This window comes from Silurus aristotelis, assembly GCF_946808225.1.
Source record: "Silurus aristotelis genome assembly, chromosome: 18".
In the NCBI taxonomy this organism is placed as follows: domain Eukaryota; kingdom Metazoa; phylum Chordata; class Actinopteri; order Siluriformes; family Siluridae; genus Silurus; species Silurus aristotelis.
Genome location: NC_139591.1, coordinates 17,732,059 through 17,756,591, shown reverse-complemented (window position 1 = coordinate 17,756,591; position 24,533 = coordinate 17,732,059). Strand labels below are relative to the sequence as shown.

General features: G+C 38.1%; 1 protein-coding gene across 3 annotated transcripts in view; it reads right to left on the bottom strand.

Moving 5' to 3' along the window:
* kirrel3a (kirre like nephrin family adhesion molecule 3a) overlaps positions 1-24,533 on the bottom strand; it is a 140,056-nt gene that overhangs the window by 54,147 nt on the left and 61,376 nt on the right. The gene's annotated exons all lie outside the window — the stretch shown is intronic.

The window sequence follows — 24,533 nt, the reverse complement described above, 5'->3', positions numbered from 1 at the left end:
CTGAACTCACCTTGGCATGAGCATTATGAGGAAGCTTATATGCTCAGAGTAAGCATAAAAATGCCTTTCTAAAGGTGTCCATGTTTTCGCACATGTTGTAAGTGGTGTTCTTACTACTTGATAATGATTTCGTCCAAAGCTTTACAGATGCAGCTCATTCGTACTATGTAACACCATCAGATCATCCTCAATGTAACACAACTTTCAAATGAGTTGTGAAATATTAAACCTGCTCTCACAGGTAGATTTAGTAAACATTTGTGGAAGGTGGCAACTGCGCGTTTTAATCTTCCCCTGCCGTGCGCCATTTACGTGTGAAGTGTTATCTCATTAAAGCAGAAAGTAAAGGAAAGAAACAAGGAGGTATTTCACAGAAGCAGGTGATTTAGCTCAGAAATACGTTTGCTCTGTAAACACGTTCGTCGCCATGTCATGCTGACATCTCAAGTAGACTTTGTCTCCTGTTCGAGGGAGCACCTCGTCCTCTTTTTTTTTTTCCTTTTTATTTTTGTTCTTTAAAGTGAAAGCAGATGATACAGTTTGGTTCTCTGAGCATTCCTCCGCTAGAGTATGTCTAAAATATAATAAACTCTAGCTCTCCGATGGGGTTTTCATAAATAAAACCAATCTTATATTGCTTTACAGGAATGTCCATGGGGCAGCGGGAATTTTTTGCAGAAGCGTTCACACAAGGAATGTTGTTTTTAGAATATAAAGTTAGCTAGAAATAGTCCATATAAGTAGATTCGCTAACTACCAATTCCTTCCCTGTTTACAGTAATGGCATCAATTCAATATGGCGGCTCACACTCTGACCACACTGCACATCATCGTTAGATCAGTTAATATAACAGACACAATAATAATTACATCTTATACAAAAGGTTCCATATGTTACAATACAAAAGGTTCAAAATGTTCCATTAATTATTGACATTATAAGCTTCAGATGCTCAAAGGCCATTCTTGTACATCTGCACTTATGCATACACATAAGCAGTGGTGGACGAAGTACATAAACCATATATTTGAGATATACTCTGTAAAATATTACTCCCTTTAAACTTTCACCTGAGTAAAAAAATACAAAAGTATTTGCCTTTAAATGTACTTAATTATCCAAAGTTCTATGATTTATTATGGCTATGATGTTCCTTTGAACATTTTTGTAACAAGACACAAGCTTTTTAAGCTGTTGTAAACAAGCCTAAATTATGTGACTCTTAACACACCAATATATTATTAGATTGATATTAATGAGGCAAACATTAATTGATATCTATTTTAATTAACACAAGCCCAAAACCTTCTTTTCAACGACTTAAAAAAATCGCACAAATAAGACCACGAGTGTTGTGGCGAGTTCGAGGCAGGAGTTTCTTCAATCATTTATTGTATTCTAAATGTTCTGCTTTGCTGTTGAACTGACACTGAACGCTATGTTCCTGCTAAGTAGATACCACCAAATCAAAACAAGTTTAAAACAGCTCTACCCTGATTGGTGGCTTGCTGTGTCCGCTCATAAATAAAATGGAACGTCTGATTTAGCAAAATGCAGTTAAAAAAAAAAGTAAGATATTTCACTTTGAATTTGAAGTAAAAGACTTCACAAATGGAAATACGTCAGTAAAGTACGGATACGCGAAAAAGCTACTTAAGTACACTAACGTATTACATTTACTTCGTTACTGTTCTCCACTGCACCTAAGCAAGGGTGAAATATATAAAGTAGAGGAGAAATAAAAGCAAAGAAATTATGAAAGCCAGATGAGAGAAAGAGTCTACGTGCCAACGTCGCTTCGTTATTTATAACTACTGCAAACATTCAGCAAGAATTCAAGAAGCAAGGATATATGGAATTTATCAAATTTCAATTGTATAAAAAAAAAAATTCCTCTAATCCCGACTCCTTTTTCTAACTTTAACCTTAAGCTTTTCCTTTGAAATACTTGACTTTCTGCACTCATGTGAAAAAAAAATCACAGTCTGATTATTCAGATTATTCCATGCAAGCCCTTGGTGTGCAATGAGAAAAATTTCCAATTTGATCTGGCATTTCAACTATGTGATTATACCTATAATATTTTCGTACAAGCGAAAAACTTTGTTCATAAAAAAATAAAAGAAAACATGTAACCTGATTACCATACAGATGCTTATATATCGTATAACGCCGAGATGTTTGGGCTGAGCTCTCACCAAGGCTGAGCTCTCACTAAGGTGACCACAAAGCACCAAGACAACATGGATGATTGATGAGGGCTACAGCCAGATGGTAAAAATGATACGGTCATGCTTTCCCCGGTTTCCTCTCTACAGATTTCCGGCGTACGGAATGCGATCTGCCTCGCTTGTTAGAAGTTCTCATGTCACGGGAATTTGTCATGCTGCTAAGTCGAAAGTGCTCAGACCAGCCAGCGCTGAGGATCGATACAAACACAAGCTATGGCACATATGATAAAATATTATGGTGGCGCTGGTCCAAGAACCTGCCAGGAGCTAGTACAACGATTCCCCGGAGTGCTAATCCATAGCGCCGATGCAGATCTAAGCTTCTGATAAAATCGATCGCAAAAACATCAGAATGAACAAAAGTACTGGGATATAGTATTATACATGTACAGTTATATAATTATCAATTCATTATTATTATTAGTAGTAGTATAAATTATTATTAAAACTACTACTAATAAAAATGATTCATAATTCATTCATTCATGTTTATATTTATTCCACTTTATACAAAAATAAATGAAAAGGTAGCCTTGAGGTAGAATGACATAAACGTGATTAAAAAAAGGTATTGAACATTAAAAATAGTCAATAATGATTTCTAAAAAACCTCTAATAGATTACAGTATTGATTGATTGAAAATAATTGCACTGTTGCTTCTACTTTTCATTGTTGCTAAATCACAGAATCATGCATTTAAAAAAAAAGAAAGAAAAAAAACTGGTAAAACAGAGCACACAATAGTTCAGTATTTTAACCTTGATAAAAAAAAAGTATAACTAGAAAGCAGAAATGTGGTGCTCAAAGCAAAAAAAAGGATTAATCATTATACAAATGCTGTTTTTTTTTTTAAGAGGAGGCCCGGACGCTTGGGAAAGCTCGTCCGGTTTTAATGAGAGACTCGACTGGATGGATGAATCTGCTCATTATGTCCTGATGTTCTACACGCCTCTTTCCCGTGGGCCCGAGTCAAATCGAAACAAATAAATTTTCTTATTGCATTTACAAAGCCTCATTTCCTGCACCTGGACTTAACGGATCATCGGTTTGCTGTTAGCACGCCGGTTCACGTTACTACAGCTACATGAACAGAGGTTTGTCTTTTGACTGGCAAAGTTTGGAGAAACAGCAAACGGTCGAGCGTGTTCTTTACACAAATTAATCAATTAACCCGAATCCGATTCTTGTGGGGATTTGCTTTCTTTAAAACATGTAATTTTCCAGGAAATTCCAAGAGCAGGCTTGAGGAGATTCATTAGAGGGGGCTGATCAGGGAAATCTCTGGGTGATGATGAGATAATTCCAGTAAGACGGACATCTGCTCTTGTCTTCCTGCTCAAGCGTTAAAGGCTTGTAGTTAAAACCGAAACAAAGATGCCTCACTCGGAGAAAAAGAAACAAGAAGATGAGGAGACTATCGAGCTGTTGCTCACTGCCATGTTTGGACACCATCTGCTCATGTTATACAAGTCCTTCTTGGCATTGATGATAATTACCATCATGTCAATCATAAGCACTCTACGCATTATATATTATTGTAGAGATTATGTCCAAGTCCTTCACACACACACACACACACACAAGCACACATTCACACACTATATATATTCTAAGAAGTTGCTCAAACTAAGGGGGTTTTTTCAACCAGAAAGTTTAACATTTGTAAATTTGTATATTTGTTTGGTTAAAGAGTGAATCTTCATACAATTAAATCACATGGTTTGTTGCATATAAACAAAGGAACATGCATGTGACTCATAAACAATAAAAAAAATAGGTGTGTATATTATATATATTTGTAGACAAAAGTATTAGGATGCCTGACAGCCAAATGTGGTTCTTTGCTAAACCTGTTCAAGCATAACAGTGCTCCTGTGTACAAAGTGAGCTCCATGAAAATACTGTATGGTTTACATAAGTTGGAGTGAAAGATCTTGAGTGGTGTGCTATAGAGCTCTGACCTCAATCCTACTGAATACTTCTGGGATGAATTGGAACGCTGACTGCACATGGGGACTCCCCCTACATCATTAACTGACTTGACTAACACCTTCTGGGTGGAATGACCACAAATCTCCATAAGTACATAAGGAACATCCAGTCAAGTCAAGAGTCAAGAAGCTTTTATTGTCATTTCAACCATATATTGCTGACGCAGTACACTGTGAAATGAAACAACGTTCCTCCTGAACCCTGATGCTACATACAACAATAATCACAGAAACAGAAAACACACATGTTGATAATAATAAAGTGTGTTAATAAAAAAACGACAAGCAATTTTATGTTTTGCATTTCTTTCCCCTAACCGTACCTAAAATGAACCGATTTGAACCGTGACTTAAAAAACATGAATTCTGTGTACCGTTAGACCCCTAGAATACTATAGAAATAAAATTTGGATATATGTTAGAATAGTCAATGTGCAGCTTGTATAGCAGTACAGATTTACTGTCCTCTAAAAAAAATCAACATACAGCCATTATTGTCTGAATAACTGGCAACAAAAGTGAGTACACCCTAAGTGATAACAGCTGTATGTCGTGTAACCCTGCAAAGCCACATGTCCTATTTATCATGTTCATGTTTCTGTCTGATTGTCAGGACCATGCAAATGTGTATATCTTGTATTAGAGCAGTTAAAATGTGGTGCTTTAAGAACAATCCTCTCATACTGACCATGAAGGTTCAACATGTCACCTCATGGCAAAGCCTCATGGCATATATATATATATATATTTATGTCATGTGATAATCAAGAGTTACAAAGAACAGGTCTGAGAGATTAGTGATATATGACAGTCATGTAATTGTGCAGTGGTCATTGGTAGATGAGAATCATAGTCCACAGCTATAAATCCTAACAATTAAAAAGTCAGTCATTTTTGACAGACTTTGTTATAGAATTGTAATACTTAAAAGAGGTATTTTAAAAAAGTTTTCAAATTACTAGGACATTGTAAAAGAATATTGTGATTTCAGGTATCGTGATGATGATGATGATATAATAGCGCCTTATCACCCAGGCCTAGCAACTGTAATGCTTTCACTTCTGTTTATGGCAGAGTGTCATTTTAATTTTCACCGTTTCTAAAGAGGCATACAGCTTAACACAGGCGATGACACGCCCGTGTCGGAATCGAGTCGCTCATTTGCAAATCGAGGAAGTGTTAAAGTGTGCGAGTCAGGCGTCGCCACAAGCATCTTCTTACCACGAGGATTAAAAACACACAGATTTTATTCCTGCAGCGATACAACACACAATAAACATCGAAAGCATCTGCACAGCAATGACACCATGTTCATTTAACTCCGACAGAGGTTAATGATGCAGCTCGAATTTCCGTCGAATTAGTTCAGAGTTTAAAGCTAATGCTGGGGTAAACACTAATTTATTTATTTTTATTTAGTTATTCACCAAAGCTAGAGCAGTGCCACAACAAAACAAAAACATATTTTCTTTCTTTCTTTCTTTCTTTCTTTCTTTCTTTCTTTCTATATATATATATATATATATATATATATATATATATATATATATATATATATATATATATTATTTTTTTTTTTTTCATTATTAAATCTTTTTATGACATCCTATACAAATGTGTGGCCCTAAATTTGTGTTAACAATTTTATAAAGAACCACATATGGCTGGAAAAGTCAGGTGTCCCAGTACTTTTGTCCAATACTTTAATAGTGTATCTATGCAGAAAACCACAAAACTAGATTATAATTTCATTTTTGCTTATTGAGACAAATGATTTTCAAGATGGCGCTCCCCATTGTTCGACAAAGCACAACTCTCCGAATCGTTTTATTGGTGTTGTGTTTGTGACTCAAGTTGACTCACAATGCACAAGAATTCCAGTGCCCAGGTACGGCAAAGAACCTGTGCAAATGGCAATAAACTTTTTCCAAAAATTATATTGACTTCTCCATACAGAAAACGTCACTATATCAATGATTATAAAAGTATATCTTATCTTATCTGGAAGATGAGTCATGTTGACTGGACTCCAGCTATCTGGTTGGATCGAAACGTTTTACAGTACTTATCCGAGCAGCTTCTTCAGCCTGAGGAAAGTTGGCAACATTCCACAAATTGGTATGCTCCGTTAAGAGTGAGAGGTGAAGTGAGAGTGGGGAGGGAGCTATAAGGAGTAAGGGGAGTAACTACTCCAGAGAAGGAGAGCAAATGGAGGTATAGTAGGGGTAACTACTCCAGACAGCCCCTTTCTCCAGACAGCTCCCTCCCCTCTCTTATTTCCCTTTTGTATCTTAACCTCTTGTCATTTACTTTCTTTGGCATTTATCTCGAGTTAACAGAGTTAAGGGTCTTGCTCAGGGGCCCAGGTATTAGCAGATTGGAATTGCCTGTAAATTTAAATCACGATCTTCTCAGCCAAAGTCCAATGCCTTAACCACTAAGCTAACACCTAGCCTCTTGTCTCTTAATTTGTGGAATCTTGCCAACTTCCCTCAGACTAAAGAAGCTGCTCAGACGAGTAGTAAAACGTTTCGATCCAACCAGATAGAAGTCCTGTTTGTTTGTTTGTTATATTAGTCATCCATAATACTAATCTCTTATGAATTAGCTTGTGATCAGATCTGATAAGAGTGAATTGTTAATGGTTTATGGGTTAATAGTGAATGGGCGATGGGTTATTGTGGTGCAGATGTGACAAGTGGTCTTTGGAAAAAACAAACCAGGAAGCACCAGTCCAGCAGGTTATTTTGGTTCGCCATGGTTTGCAGCCATGTGAATAGAGCTCTACGCAGACCTTATTGATTTGTTGCTTTCCCAGAGACACTTTTTTTTGCCCTTTAATTCAAGCTATAATGAACTCCAGTGAAGTTCTCGAAAGCTCATTAAGTTTTAAATGAAGCAGTACTCCAAAGCCGAGTAGTGGTGATTGTGTGGTAACTCCTGAAAAGGGCACAGCCTGGGCGGAGAGCGAGGAAAAGGATTCGCCGCCTTCTTTTTTTTGCTCAGGCTGACAGCAATCTGTTAATTAAGCAACCTAATGGCTCTAATTGCACCTGTTCCTGGTCTCAGCTGCTAAGGTAATGCTAGGTTCGGCAGGTTTCAGCTGTCTCTGAGGTGAAAGCACTCAAAGTCTCAGCAGGTAGGGGGTCTCTGTGTGTTTGACTCTCGACGCTTCTTCAGCCTCGTATGCCAGCAGTTGCTCTGAGACATTTCAGCCATGCCACCCTGCACTTTCTTCGTACTTGGCACTGAGAGTCTGAGACAGAAAGGGATAGAGACTTTCCAACAATACCAGAGCAGGTGCTTCGTAGCAAAACCCAATCACAATACAAATACCCTGGCATGTTTTTTTTTTTTTTTTTCTGTCTCTCCAATGTGGATTAGGAGCTGGCGCCAGCCGTAATGTCCTGTTGGCAAAAGCGCCTTGCTAATTAACGTCCTGGCACCGTTGACCTGCTTTGATTCCAAGCTAATCCAAAGCTCAGTTTGAGTTTGTCCTAAAATTCGGTAGGATTTTTGGCTCTTTCTAGAGCTACGATAGCAAACTTTGTGACGGTCCAGTTACATAAAATTGGATTCAAAGCTCAACCAATAATAAGTTAATAAGACATTTTCCGCCCACTATGAACACGGAGAACAAACATCAAATACTTCTTCATGTTACTTTACTAATTAGGCCAGAAATAAAAATAAACCTGTCCCTGGGAGATGTCTCTTTTTCAACGAGATGCCTTCAGGTGAATAAACGAACAATGATAATTAAATCATGGATTGGCAGGATGGGAAAAACATTTATCTATGAGGAAAATGTTTTTACTTTTAATACACTGTGTTTTTTTTTAAAGAAATGAACATGTATATTGTAATGACTGAATTGGCATGATCAGTAACCAAGCATGTCAGTCATATGCAGAATGAAGTGGGCGGTGCTTAAATACTGCATTGTGAATTTGATTAAATTGTTTGACATGACTTTGTGACTATGGGGGCAAATTTTTAAGTAAATTAAAATGAATTGCAGATTGTTATACATCCAGAGCTAGATCTTTACAGATGCTTCTATCACTAGAATTTAAATTGAATGATGGAATAGGTGAGAGTGAGGAACAAGGAAAGGCTCCTTTCCCCCAATCCAAATCTCCCCCTTCCCCTCACCCACATTAATGAAATAACATGTAAATGAAATTGACTTGATCAGTCAACATAACCTTATAAAGAAAAAACTTATAAGGACTAATTTTGGGACGTTACCCATTACCCATTTATAGAATTGTATAACCTCTTTATCTCTTTAATGATACTTTGAGACAATTTCCTTTGTTAAAGGTGCTATACAAAAAAAAAATGAATTGAATTGAACATTGTGGCTGAGCATTACGCTGTTTGATACACTTTATAAACCTTAGTGCCTATAATAGTTATAATAACCTCCACTCTTCTGGGAAGATGTTCTACTAGATTAAAAAAGGGTGTTTATGGAAATTTGTGCTCATTCAGCCACAAGGGTGTTAGCAGTCAGCATTGCAATTCCAACATAAGATTTTCCACCCTGACCCATTTGAACCATATCTTCATAGAGCTGACTTTGTGCACAGAGGTATTGTCATGCTGGAACAGTTCTGAGTCTGTTAATTGAAGTGAAGGGAAAATGTCATGCAACCAGATACAGAAGTCAGATACAATTGTGTGCCTCCAACTCCATAGTGAAGAAACACATATAGCTCTAGACATCATTTCACATATCGCAATACACAGAGTAATTTAACTCCTTCCCATTAATGCGTATATAAAGAGCTACAAGACGATGCAACGTATACGCAAGACAAAATGATTTCCGTCCATAACAACAAACACACCGATGACGTCCTGATATCAAAATCCTGAAACCACCCCCACATTCCACGAGACTCCACCCTCCTGCTCGACACACCTGTCCAGCATTGATGAGCAAAATAACTCTTCAAAAAGAGAGAGAGAGAGAGAGAGAGAGAGAGAAAGAAAAGTTGAGCTTTCCTAAAGAAGCAAAAGGAATTCAATAACAGGTCTACGAGAAGCCAAAGAGAAGATTCACGCTGCCTTGTGGAAATAGAGTTACCTCCAGGAAGTCATTCCCCATGGAGTGTAGTAATGAGACGTGGCCTGGAGAGCCAGAGTAAGATCATAACATTGTTCGGACGGGGAGTGTTAAAAAAGAAAGCGAGAGAGAGAGAGCGAGAAAGAGGGATCGGTACTCTCTGAGCCCTGACAGGTGAGCACCACCCGGATGAAACTGTCAGGTGGTGTGAACCTCAGTCACATACCGCTGAGATGAGGAGAAGCTGGTGGAGGCACGGAGCAAAATCCCACCCCCTGCTGTTATCTCATCATCTTCTGACAGTCTCAAGGCTTCGGGGGTTTGGTTTCAGAAAGAAGTGGCGAGTGGTGAGACTTTAAAAGGGGTTTTTCCAAGAACAAGTCTAGTGACACATCCTATTAGAAAAAAAAGCCGATGATTATGAGGAATGATGTATAATGGTACTATGGACAAAGGTTTGTGGACAATTGACCCCAAGGTTCATGTGTTTTTTTTTGAACATCTCATTCCACTTCAATTCCCAATTTGCTATTTTAATAACCTCCGCTCTTCTGGGAAGATGCTCCACTAGATTTTGGAGTCTGCTTGTGGAGATTTGTGCTCATTTATCCATGATGTAAGGTGAGGAGGCCTGTGGTGCAGTCCATGTCCAGAATTAATCCCGAAGGTGTTCAACAGATCTCTATAGAAGGCCACTCAAGATCTTCCACTCTAACCATATCTTCATGGTGCTGGCTTTGTGCTAGAAGACCCTCCTAGTTCTAATAAAAAAACAAAGACATCCTATACATTTGTGTGACCTTAAAAATACACTATATGGACAAAAGAATTGGGTCACCTGACCTTTCCTGCCATATGTGGTTCTTCTCAAAACTGTTACCACAGCACCAGGGGCACACAATTGTCTTTGGATGTGGTATAATAAAATTTTGCGTTCACTTGAACTTGGAAACCGAACCCTGTTCCAGCATGGCAATACCCTTTTGCACAAAGCGAGCTCCATGAAGATATCATTTACATGGTTTGAAGAGGAAACTCTTAATGAGGCCATTTAGGAAACTCTTAAATGGCCTACAGTAGAGCTCTGATCTCAACCCTACCGAATACCTTTCACCTCCGCATTCCACATCACTACCTGACTTTACTAACACCTGGCTGATGACCACAAATGTCTACAAGCACACGCCAACATCTGGTGGAACACCTTCCTAGAAGAGTCGAAGGTATTATAAAAGCAAATTGGGACTAAATGTGAAATGCGTTGCTCAAAAAGCACATACGATACATGACAATGTGTCTGCAAACGAAATATATATATATATACACATATAAAATACACACACACACACACACACACACACACACTGAAACTGGTAGCTAATGACACACCTTTATTTCCAGTCAGAAGAAAAAGTCTCCGCCCCTCTGCTGATCGAAGCATTTGGCACTGACAGAAATGAGAGTGGGTTTTAGAATAGACTCTTCACCCATAGGGAGAATCCTGAGATTCAATTTGTGTGAGTGTATGTGTGTGTGTGTGTATGTGTGTGTGTGTGTGTGTGTGTGTGTGTGTGTGTGCAGGGGGGAGGTCAGGTAAATCTGATGCATAGTGCAAAAACTCAGAGTGAAGGAAGCCTGCATGTTTATTTGCCATCTGCCATCTGCTTGCAATTTTCTCACAGCCCTTATGGCCTGTGTATGGGTGTGCTTGTGTGAATGCCTGCGTGTGTGTTTTCTGCACAAATCATCTAATTTTTGTCCTTGCTGCAAGCCGTGGCTTTGCTCTAGCATGATGAAAGGAGACCTGAAAGCTTTTTTTCATACCTTGCATACGAAGGCCACAGGAAAGATCAACCATTTCTCGCTCGTTTCTACGATCTTACAGACGGAGACGTCGTCGCTGTGCTGCTCTCGAGATGTTTGTTTTTTTTTTTTGTTGGGAAAAATCAAAACGATTCAGACTCTCAGCTCAAATCCTAGAAGTGTGGTCTTTTTTAAACACATAATGCAGAGCGAGTGAATAGCAAACACTTATTGATCCAAACTTTTTATACAGGATGTTCTGCTGGTGGGTTTTAATAGATGCTTGTGTCTGGTTTGTGTGTATGTGTGTTTGTTCATTTAACAAAAAAAAGCACAATCCAAAATCTAGTGCAACATCTTCCACTATAAGGTTATTAAAACAGCAAATAGGGACCAAATATGGAATAGGTTCAAAATGTTCAAAACGCCCATACGTCCTTATGGTCAGATGTCCACAAACTTTTGTCCATCGCCTGTATCTATGTACAAGTTTAAAGGGTTAAACTGGAATATAACAGTGGGAGCTCTAGGTGTGCTGAAACTTTTGACTGGTACTGCATGATTTTCGTGCTCTGCTGTGTTTTCGCTCGGCTGCTCGTGTTGCTTTGCATCACGTCACGTTGTACTGCTTGTTTGCAGTCAGTCTTGTGCTACAGATGTGTCGGATTCTGCACCAGCTGTTCTGTGCACCACGTGTGTGATATGGATGCGACTGAGTCTTCAGAACGAACAGATTGTGTGTGACAAATATGAAACATAAACATGAATAGGAGGCAGTGCAGGATACAATTTCTTTTTTTAGAACGCGTCTCATGCTGAAGGAATTTTTTTTGAAAAGCCTTTGGAAAAAAATGAAGCTTATTATAAGAGCAAAAATGGATCAACTTAATTGTTCATTCACAGACATAATATGTTCAAAAGTATTGGGACATCTGATTTGTCTAGCCCTATGTAGTTTCCCTTGTGAGTCTGGTTTCTCTCAAGATTTCTTCCTCATAACATCTAAGGGAATTTTTCCCTGCCACAGTTACCATGGCTGCTCAAAAATAAAAAAAAATTCTGTAAAGCTGCTTTGAGACAATGTCTGTTGTGAAAAGTGCTATAGAAATACATTGACTTGACTTGACTTGAGTATTAAACACCTTTGGGATGAACTGGAACGATGCAGCCCAGGCCCTCTCACTCTGGACTTTACTAACACACTTGTGGCTGAATAAGCAACAAATCTCGCACAAGCACACTCCAAAATTCAGTGGAACATCTTCCCTGAAGAGTGGATCTTACTATTAGAGCAAATGGAGATTAAATGTGGAATTGGATGTTCAAAAAGCACTTAAGCACCTTATATTCAGGTGTCCATTTTCATAGAGTATACTTTGGGCCACAAAGCTACACATTATAAAAAGCTCAAGTTCAAATCATGCACATTGCTCCTTTTGTCCTGTTTGATGATAGACAATAGATAATATTACAGTATACCAGAGTAGTATAAGATTCTTGAATTTGATTGGTCAAAATGTGTCTAGATTAGAGACACGTACAGTGTATGCTACAAATGAGTACCGCATTTTCCGGACTATAAGCCGCTACTTTTTTCCCACACTTTGAGCCCTACGGCTTAAACAACGAAGCGACTAATATTTGGATTTTCCAGGGTTTTTCCCGGTTTCACAAACTTCAAGCCAAAAAACTGAACCCCATAACATTAGACCAATGAAATTGCAGAACGGGTTCAGGTAAACCAATGAAACTCTTTATATTAAATCAGATGCGCTCCCACTGAATCGGGCCGCACCACATCATAAATATGGATGAGGTTCCTCTGAGGTTTGACCTGCCGCTCACTCGGACTGTCAACAGGAAATGCGAATCATCATCAACCGGGCATGAAAAAACGCACTTCACCTGTGTTCTGGGCTGCACGGCATCTTGAAAAAAGATTCACCGATGGTGATTTTTAAACGCACGATGATGCCAAAAGATAAACTCTAGAGAGAAATTGTTGTAAAAGGAAGGAAGAAGACAGTGAACAATGACTTACTTGGTAGGCTACTGTTTAGATACAAGCCGTGTACCAGACACTGTCGTTTTGTTAAAGCCTGTGTAAAGCTCATTAGTTTGCGGCTTATTTATGTTCAAAATAAAAATGTTTGTAAAATTCAGTGGGTGCGGTTTATATTTGGGTGCGCCTAATAGTCCGGAAATCACGGTAAATTAAATATGTTAACTTTATTGTTAAGGAGATGTTTATTAATAAGCAAGCGTTAATGTATATATAAGAGTTAATGTATATAATGTATCCAGTGTTAATGTATTGCATCGAAAGCCTTACAGACTTCATCTGTTCAGGACAGACTCAAAGGATGTGTTTTGCAGGATCTCGGTACATCTTTTTTAAATTATATTTAGTGAAGGGATGCAGACCCACTTTGAGGGAATAACAAATTTTACTTGCTGCAACATAAGTATTGTTACTGAGAATGACTTGATGGCTTGATGTCGATGATTTTGGCACAACACACTGAAAAGACTCCTCATTTAGTCAAGACTTACTAGACAAAAAAGTTTTAATGATCTTATTTTAAGAATTAAGTGTAAGATTTCTTAGGTCCCCTGGTGGTCTAGTGGTTAAGATGCAGCGCTCTCACCGCTGCGACCTGGGTTCGATCCCCGGTCACGGAACCATCCCGAGCCCGGCTAAATTGGGGAGGGTTGCTTTAGGAAGGGCATCCAGCGTAAAACATGTACCAAATCAAACGTGCGGAGGATCCGCTGTGGCGACCCCTAACGGGAGAAAGAAAGTCTAAGTGTAAGATTTCCTATGAATGTTTGAAGATTTAACCCTTTCTTACTTAGTAAAGCTTAAAGTTAGCTATTTTATTGCAAATTGAGCTTAATTTCCATTAGAGACATCATTTAAGGCCTTGTATCTTTTAAGACTTTATTTTAGCTGTAATAACTGGTCTTAAGGTTGCCCTTGAAAAAATGCTCAGTAATCACACGTAGGACTTTATTAGTATTATTTATTCCAAATTCTTGTTTTTGTCAACACCAACACATTTATTTACAACCTAATAACACATTATAAGACTGCATTATTAACACCTCACACTTTTTCCAATCATTATCCAGCATGTTTATTATAAGTACTTATTTTACTAAGTTCTTTTAACCTTTTACAAAAGTTCTGTAGTTTGTACTGTATTGTGTTCAGTAAATGGCAAAATACATTCAATAATGTAACTATTGAATAACTAAGTATTTAGAGAAGCAGTAAGTAATGATTTTGCTTTGTTTTTGCATCGTAACTACTGTGTGTTAGTCATTCATTTGAATAAATAATTGTTGACAATACTCTTGCGTGCTTAATCTCGATTTTTTAAATTGTAATCTTGTTTCTAGTTTAAAATGCTTTGTCTCATTTTAAGACAAATATATAGTATGACGATACTTTGAAGATTATTTCACACAAATTAAGAAAAGCAAGCTGTTTAAAAAAAATTATTAGCAAGCTAGATTCAAGTTAATTACACTAATTAAACTGCTTGGATTTAGTGTTTTAATACTTATTTTTAAGACATTTTGTTCTTTTCTAACGCCTAGATATGTTTACTTCATTCAAGAAATTCACCAAGTGTAATTATTTAACTGCACTGGCACTTAATTTGACTTGTTTCTAGTCTGCAGCTTCTTCATTTTTTATATTTAGACGGTTATTTTTTTGCAGTGCAGCATGGCTTCTGAATGTCACCCGATAACGCTGTGTAACTAGAGAGCTGCTAAACGGAGCGCCGGGGTAACAGCAATATTTTCGCAGTATCACATGCGTTCGACATCACAATATTTCCTTGAATCGATTATCAGCATGTGTCTGATGTCCCCATGGCCTGAATATAATATTGAGATTATGGCTTTACACAGAGCTTTAATAGGATCCGGGTGGCAACAAGTAGCGAGCGGGTCGATAACGCGAGCAGAGCTGCATGCTCCTGACAGAATATAATAAGAGGTTTGTTTCATTAAATTACTGAGTTTCCTTTTGTAGCTGCACAAACTCGCGTATGAGTATCGATTCCTCTCAAGTCTGATGGTTGCGTTCAGCAGCGATTGCTTAGGCTCGCTAAAACACATCGATTGTTTATGGCTCTGCCTCGCGAGGCTGCCTATCGCCTGCCTCGGGCTCAGATGCTCACTCATTAGATTCATTTTTAATTCCTGCACGATAATGATTTTCCCATTGCCTTTTCTCCCATTTCGCACTTTAGATCGTCTGAAATAATTATCACGCTTGCGCCGAACATTTAGGTAGCAAATTAAAAAGCTCGGGAGAAGTTCCAGCACTGTTTCTCGGCATGGGAGATCTAATCTTCTCACGCATATTTTCAAGGGGAAATAACGCTCTGATTTAAACAGCACGCACGATATGGACAAAACGTATTGGGACACCTGAACGCAACCCATCTAAAGCCCTTCGGGATGAATTGGAACGCTGACTGCACCACAGGCCTCCTCACACTACATCAGAAGCTGACTTTACTAGCAAGCTTGTGGCTGAATGAGCACATATCTCCATAAGTGCACTGCAAAATCTCGAACATCTTCCCAGAAGAGCTCATTATACCAGCAAATTGGAACTAAATGTAGAATAAGATGTTTAAAAAGCCAATCATATGCTCAGGTGTCCACAAACTTTTGTGTATCTAGAGGGAATGAAAATGCACGATATGTGGAAATATTTTTGTTTTCATTTTATAGATGTATAAAAGGAAAAACACACGTTCGTTGATTGAGGATTAAGATTTATCAGAACCTGAGATCGACCTGAGATTTAATAGGTGCATCTCAGATTAGGAACACAACTTTTAGGTTCTATGTTACTTTCTACTGCTGATGATTAATGATATGGCACAACTCCAAACACAATCCCATTCATTTAAGATCAAGTAGACTAGAAGGACTTAGTCATCATGAACAGGCAGAAACAGATACAAATAATGTGAACATTGATTCAGAAAATATAGCAGCTTTTATATATATATAAAATTATCTATTATTATTATGATTATTATGATTACTTTACATTTATTTTATTATATTTTATTTCACTTCTTTGCAAATTCTCATTCTCTCTGAATGGATCGTTTAGAATTTTTTTCCCGTTTTTTTTGTCCGTTCCTTCTTTTTATCTTGAGATCCTCTGAGAAGCCGTTATATATGGTGAAGTATTTATAGAAATAAAATGCACAGCATTATTGAGGCGTCTTTGGCAGTTTTAAATTTTTTTACACCTTACGCGCTAGTTTTAATTGCTACGAGCCATTCTTGACAAACAAGAAACGGATTTGCTGCCAAACTCAGATGACTTTCTGGGGTTGAAAATGGGAAGGCGATAAACGCAACAGATACACTCGAGTGCAGGAAAACCAATTTTTTGTCTTGTTTGATTGAATGTTTTATTCAGTTCTGTAACCGAGCAGTGTGCCAATGTCTGGAAAGAAGTAGCGGGGAGTCTCTGCTATTCTTCTTCTGCTATGCTATATTGTGATATTCTGTGTCAGTTGAACTGGAAGACCCAAACCTGTTCCAGCAAGATAAAAAATATGCTTTACATGGGTTGGAGTGGAAGATCTTGAGTGGCCTGCTATAGAGTTCTGACCTCAATCCTACTGAACACCTCTGGGATAAATTGGAACACTGACTGTAACCCCAGTATCTGACTTTACTAACACACTTGTACTGTAGCTGAATAAGCACAAATCTCAAAAATCTAGTAAAACCTCTTCCCAGAAGAATAAAAGTTATTATAACAGCAACTGATACTAAATATGGAATGGTATGTTCGAAAAAAGGTAAAAAAAAAAATCCTATGGTCATGTGTCTACATACTTTTGCCCATATGGTGTGTTTTCATTCTCAGCCATTATAGGAGATTTTTATGGCTAATATTCTGTTTGGTGATATAGCAAGATGCTGTGATCTGAGATTCTGAGATCTATATAGCCATAAATATCAAATAGACGCTTTTGTTTTATTTTTTTTAATGAAAGAATAAATAGATAAAAATGAAATAGATAAGAGATATAAGTAGAATATTTAGAAAAGGAGCTTTTTTTAAAAGGAGCTTTATTTATTTATTTTGAGAAAAAGTTCATGATAGAGCGCTAATGTTAACTTTATCTTCTGCAACTCCAACTCAACTTTTTATTTTTACACTTTGAGAGTATGAACTGATCAAACCGGGGAAGCACATAACAGCCGGACTGTTCCAGAAGGAACCCGTTCTGCCATTTTGTTTGTTTCTCATTTACATGATAATGTGACACGGAGCTCTGGATTTTCCTCTCGCAGGTCCCGAGTGAAAACAGATCGGCTCTTACCAGGTTCGCTTGTAAAAGAAATCTCGCAGTAAACTGTTACAGAACGTGAGGTTTTAACTTTAGTTTTATCATTATAGCCGTTATAGCACAGTGCAAAGGAATGCTCAAAGCTGATTGGTCAGAAAGAAGCTCCAGCTGTAACGTCAGCGATAGATTAATTAGTACCTTTGTAAGTTATTGGTCGCTATAGTAACATAACTCATACGGCAGATGCAAGGCACACACTCACGTGTCACACAACATTCATGGGGCGCACACTCATATGGTAGACGGTCGAATGGCAAACACTCACATTGCGGACACTGAAATGGCAGACGGTCGAATGGCAAATACTCACGTGGTGGTACACCCAAACAGCGGACGCTCACAAAGCATACACTCGTGTTACACACTCACAGCGAACATTTACAAGGCAAGCACTCACACGGCGCATACTCACACGGCGGACTCTCACACAGTGAAAGCTCCCGTGTTGCGGACTCACAAAGCAGATGCGCACACAGCAAACACTTAAGTGGCGCACACTCACACAGTGGACGCTCACAACAGCATACACTCACGTTTCGCGCACTCAAAGAGTGCACTCTTACAAGGCATACACTCACGTGTCGCACACTCACACAGCATACACTTATGTGCCGCAGACTGAAAGAGCGCACTCTTACAAGGCATACACTCACGTGTCGAACACTCACACAGCATACACTCACGTGTCGAACACTCACACAGCATACACTCACGTGCCGCACACTCAAAGAGCGCACTCTTACAAGGCATGCACTCACGTGTCGCACGCTCACACAGCATACACTCACGTGCCGCACACTTGAAGAGCGCACTCTCACAAGGCATACACTCACGTGTCGAACGCTCACATTGCATACACGCACGTGCCGCACACTGAAAGAGCGCACTCTTACAAGGCATACACTCACGTGTCGAACGCTCACATAGCATACACGCACGTGGCGCACACTGAAAGAGCGCACTCTTACAAGGCATACACTCACGTGTTGCACACTCACACAGCAGACGCTCACAAGGCAAACACTCACGTGTGCACACTCACACAGCAGACGCTCACAAGGTAAACACTCACACTTCGCACACTTACACAGTGAAAACTTACACGGCAGATACTTGCATGGCAGACACTCACATGGCGCACGCTCACATGGTGGATGATGTGAACATGCTCACATTAAGGCTTCGCTCTTCTTTCTGGATTTTATTTTCAAGTCATATTTTCATAATTCTAGCATAACTGTCTTTGTTTTCTGATTCTGTGCTAAAATTAAGCAACTCCTTCTGAAACTCAGACAGAAATCAACTCACCGAAACGAGCAAATAAGGAGGAATTCAACAATTTGAATAGAATGAAATAGACGCACTCGAACGCAGCAGGTCAACGATATATAATAAACAGACCTTAGAAACATGTTCAACAAAGTAAAACCAATTACTGTGAGAATTAGTGCTTGGGTAATTGTTTATTTTTTTGGATTTAATTCTCTTAAATCTCTTAAGTTTTCTTCAGGACTTCGTGCTCAGATAAAAGTGTGGCTTTTTTGTAGATTTGTTTTCAAATAAGTTCTTTTTCTGTAATTATAACTCGGTTAACTGTTTTTTTTTCCTCATTTCGTGCTCGGATAGTTAAGATATCGGAGCTGCTGTTAAATGAAACTAATCAACTTCTTCTCCTTAAGAAATGAATTCACCAGCTCGGCTAATTAAGGCAGAATTCAACCCCAAGCCATGATATAAATCACAGTCTTTTTTAGCGTGCAGGTGATGTATGACGTTTCGCTCCGGGGTCTGGCAGTGATTTCAGCACGTCAAAAAAGATTTATCGTTCCAGTCTGGAAAATAATAATAATAATAAAAAAATAAGCAAATACATTTTTCAAAAATGAGGAAAAACGAGGAAGACAAGAACGATCCAGAGAAATCGGTGAACAGAGAACAGTCTGTTTTATGGTACAGTGCATATTAATTCATTCGTTTGGCTTTCGATTACGGCTGCCAGCACCGACCTGCCATCTGTCTGAGGTAATCAAATTGCAGAATAATGTTTTTCTTTTTTTTTTTTTTTCAAATAGATTCGATTTTATTTTAAATATGCAGCTGATTAAGATTTTTTCCCCGAAGCCGTGTCTTTATACAGTGTAGAATCGTGATGTGATGCTAGACGATGCTCCTTGAGCTCATTTAAACGCATGATGAGGTGAGATGTGACACACAATAGGCTTTTTCACATTCAGGAGCTGAACAGAGTCTGACTGTAATGGAGTCAGAGAGCTTGGGGTGAAAAAGATTAAAGTTCGTACCTCACTGCTGCTAGAACATTGTGAGTGTGTGTGCGGCATGTGTGTGTGTGCATCAGCAATGAACACATGACTGAATATTAAAGACATAAGAGAGAAACAACACGGGTGATTTCCGCTCTGCTTTTGACATTTGTTTCATCCAAAACAAAAAAAGCAAACAAAAAAAACGTGATAAAATTAAGCAATTTGTGCATCAGTGTCTGTCAAGTATCTGCTTTTCCCCCCAAACAAAAGCTCATTCCACTTTATTTTGGCAGGGAAGCAAAACTAATAATTAATTCTGCCACAGACCAAATGGCTATTTGCTGATATCGTGCTCGTGCTCATTTATAAACCTCATTTGCATGCATGATGGATAGTTCGAGCTCTTGAGCAACATCAACCCCAATAAAACTTTATTAACCGCCATCGCACTCGGATCGCTTCGAGCCGTGCCCCTTTACCCCGTGGCAGCATTTGCATAAAGACACGGCCCATTTCTCCAGCATCCTCGCATTAAACGCCCTGCGTCACGCCGTAGAACTCGTGGTTAATGAGAAATGGCTTAAATGTAATCTATATGCTCTTATCTAACTGATTTACTTTCTTACTGACTTATTACTGCATTTTGCTTTTAACTTAAACTACGTTTTTATAGAGTTTTAAATGCCACGAAAACTGTTTAAGCATTTCATCAGATTAACCTAAATTGCTCAAAGTCGCCCACATTACACCAGAATGCATGGAGTTATAAATCATTCCTTGTGTAGAAGGATGAGGGCAAAACAGTACTATGTGCTTTAAAAGTATGTTCATGATATTATAACAGTGTCGCAAAAAATGCTGTATTTATGCAGAGGAAAGTTTCTTGTGTTCAGGATCTGGTTACACGCATGTTTAAAGGTCACTGCTTACAATTTTCTGTACTGATTATTAAAGTCACCGGTGTATGAGATTTTAATGACTAATTGTCATGTAATCAGTGTACACACGGTAGCAAAAGTGGATGCAGGTGGAGAATAAGAATGTTGTAATTAATGTCATTAATATGTAATTAATACAAACAACAAACAGATCCAAATCAGCATGCACATTTAAATATGTAGGAGAGGCAAAGGTCAAGCGATTCATAGACAAGAATTAAAATCAAGACATCATAAACAAGATAGAGACTTAGGAAACCCTCAAAACGGGGACGATACACAGCTTGGTAATCGTAGTGAACTGGGACCAGTTACTTCAGGAAAAACTAAACACATACAGGAGTATAAAAAAGACAAAAATCCAGCACAGAAGTGAGAAAAGCTATGCAGAAAAATATGAACACAAAGACAGGTTTGGGGACATTTCATGAGTGAAAACATACATATGTGGTAGTGACAAATGGGAATGGAAAGCAGAAGAGACTAGCAATGCGAACATGCATAACTGTATTTAATAAAAAATAAATAAAAATAACCACAAAAACAAAAATTGTAATACAGTCCACTGTATAAGTATAGTGAACTGTATAGACTGTTTTTATACTAACGATTTCTTTATTTCTTTAGTATTTGCAGGGAAAAGTTCAGGATTGAATTTAAAGATTAGCACGCTAAACGTTCTGTTTAGATTATTAAAGTAAACTGTGAATGGCTCATGGTTTGAACATTTTTGTTTAGAAACAGGGTTTATCAATTGAGTAAATACTTATTTTTATTAATAATACATTTTATGATGATTTAATTAGAAATGTCCATCCTCAAGATCAGCAATATTTCTGAATAGCTTTGTTTATGTATAAAGCATCATATAACCAGTACAAGTGTACAGTATATATATATATATATATATATATATATATATATATATATATATATATATATATATATATATGTAGTCTCCGACTTGTGACTGAGATGCTTTCTGATGACCCCATTGCAACTTAAAAATATCGTAAGTGACATAGCCTAGCCTACCCAGGAATCCTAAAAAATTAGAAATTATTAACAAATTACAGTACATAATTAGCAAAACAAAGCAATTTACAGTACTGTAGTATATAAACTATACAGTATATACGTACATGGCAGCAAGCACTGTGGCCACGTGGACGAGTGCCAGTTCACGAGTGGAGGGCGGAGCCGAAGAAAGCGAGCAGTAAGAAGCACAACTGTAGCCAGAGACTAATCAGCGCTCTGTTTCCGTGTTCGGAGACGCCCATAAAAAGCAGAGAGACAAGACCTAAGATTGTGCTTTGAAACACCAAAAACACCGAAAATTATACTCACTCTAACACAAACAACTAAACTCTCAAGGCAGGAAATACATAAATCCTGCCAGTGTCCCAACGTATTGTATCCCATACGCTGCTACATTTGCCCGCTGCGCAGAACTAAAAATATTTGTACAAGTTAGTCGTAGCGCTATCATCATCAAAAGATAAAAAAATCGATAAATTGATAAATATCGAAATATAGTTAATGAATTCCGCACTGTCATTTGAATATGACTTCAGTCTCTGCAATCGAGACAGAGTATCTCGAGACGAGACACGTCTGTCCAGCGTCCTCTACGTTTTGCATGATATGGTAATTCATCCTGACATCTCGTTCCTCTGGCTCTTCTCTCTGACCTCCCCGGTCTGCCCCTCCGTGCCGAGCGAGAGTGTATTATAGCCAAGGCTCCGGTGCGCCGCCACCTTGATCCTAATGCCGTGTGTCAGCCCTGGCACTCGTCTGTCCAAAGTCATCCATCACTCCGCAACACGCATTCACAGCCAAACCTGCTCCTTTCCAAAATCCGCACAGGTAAGTGCGTGGACCCTGGACGCACTCATGATGCGTTCATACACCATCTACTCTCAAAGCTCACCTGCCATTTCTATAATTCCAAATAAATGCATTCAACAGAGATAGATTTTTTTATTTTTTTAGCCCTCATCCTCTGTGGATCTGATGAATGTTCTAGCTGACATTTCCTGAGACGAGAGAGAAGGAATTTAACAAGTTATTTTGGAAGGAGCGTTTTTGCGCAACACATTGGTGCTTGGTAAATGTGTAAATTAGACAACAGCAAAAAAGCTTCAGCTGCTTTCGTGTCTTCCGATCACACCGTATCGTCTGTTAGAAATGAAGTTTTATTTGACAGAGAAAATTAATTCAATTTACTAGAAAGATTTTAATGCTATGTTCTATTTTAGTCTATGGATAGGTAGGTTAGAATAGACATACAAATGCTGTTGTATATTATCTCTGAATCTGAGATAGATGAGGCTGTAAACATGTCAATTTAAAATCTTTTTTTCACTTGAGCTAGAAGACTCAAAACTTTTCCAGCATGACATTATCACAAATTCTAGCTTTGTGTAAATATGCTTTACATGGGTTGGAGTGGAAGATCTTAGCCTGCTATAGAGCTCTGACCTCAACCTTGCTGAACCCTATTGGGGTGAATTGGAATGTTGACTGCACCCCAGTCCTCCTCAAACTACATCAGTACTTGACTTTATTAATACTCTTGTAGCTGAATGAAATCTCTACAAGCACACACCAACATCTAATGTAACATCTTCCCAGAAGAATGAAGGTTATAACATCAAATGCAGAATAAATATGGAATGAGATGTACAAAAAGCACATACCAAACTTATGCACAGGTGTCCACAAATCTTTTAGAATTGGGTTATGCTGTTGACTGATTTGCAAAACAGTTAGTGCTGTTTGTGTGGGTTAATCCAAAAATCACTACTGTTTTTCAAGGGTACAAACAGTAAAACCATGCAGAGGTGAAGCCATAAAAAGCAAAAACAATACAGTACTTGAAAATCGATCGAAAACCACTATAAACCACTATATTCATCCCAGAGGGAAATTCAGGAAAGAAATACTCAAAAAGTTACTCGAATGAAATTGTTGCTTCAAAAGTACCTGTATATACAATTAGGAAATATATAAAATGGTAGAATATACTTTTGATGTAGGACTATATGGGGTTTTGACTGAATGTACTGTATGTATTTCTTGGTAACGATCAGTGGTTTATTTAGAGTTGAGTTTAAGGCTAGTTGGAATCTTTAAGAGAAAGTGCTGGATTGTTTGAAGATGTTCTAACCTGGAAACTGCCTTGTTTTTTGGACGTTCTCTAAAATATAACCCTAAATATATAAAATGTCTGTGATGTTGTTAATAAATATCACTCCAAAGATCTGCTCCAATTTCTTAGTGGCTAATTCCACAGAGATCCGTGGTCACTTTGGTCTCAATAGTGCAAGATTAGAGAAGTCAACATGCTGAGTCAGAGTGTAACTTTGGTATGAATTATACAAAGATATGTAGCTCAATACTTGTAAAAACCACCAGATCGATGCTTCCCTGTGGAGCCTGAGCCAGAATAACAGTGAGCCTCCATTAAAAATAAAATCCATTCTGATTCCAAACTTGCTCCAGTATTTATTTCATCCCCACTCTCTCCTGCCATGTGGAAGAAATAAAACAACTTGTTTTCGTAGCACCTGAACGTCCCTGGTGTTCACATGACTGATTTATATCAAAATACACTATATGAGCAAAAGTTTGTCAACACCTAAAATAAGATTTTCTATGTGCTTTTTGAACATCTTATTTAATTTAATTCAAAACAATTTTTTTTCATTTGTATTGCGCTTTTAACAATGAACATTGTCTCAAAGCAGCTTTACACACATAATGTGGTGATAAAAAATGAATATGTTCTTTATAAGTGTAAGTTTGTCCCTGATGAGCGAGCCGG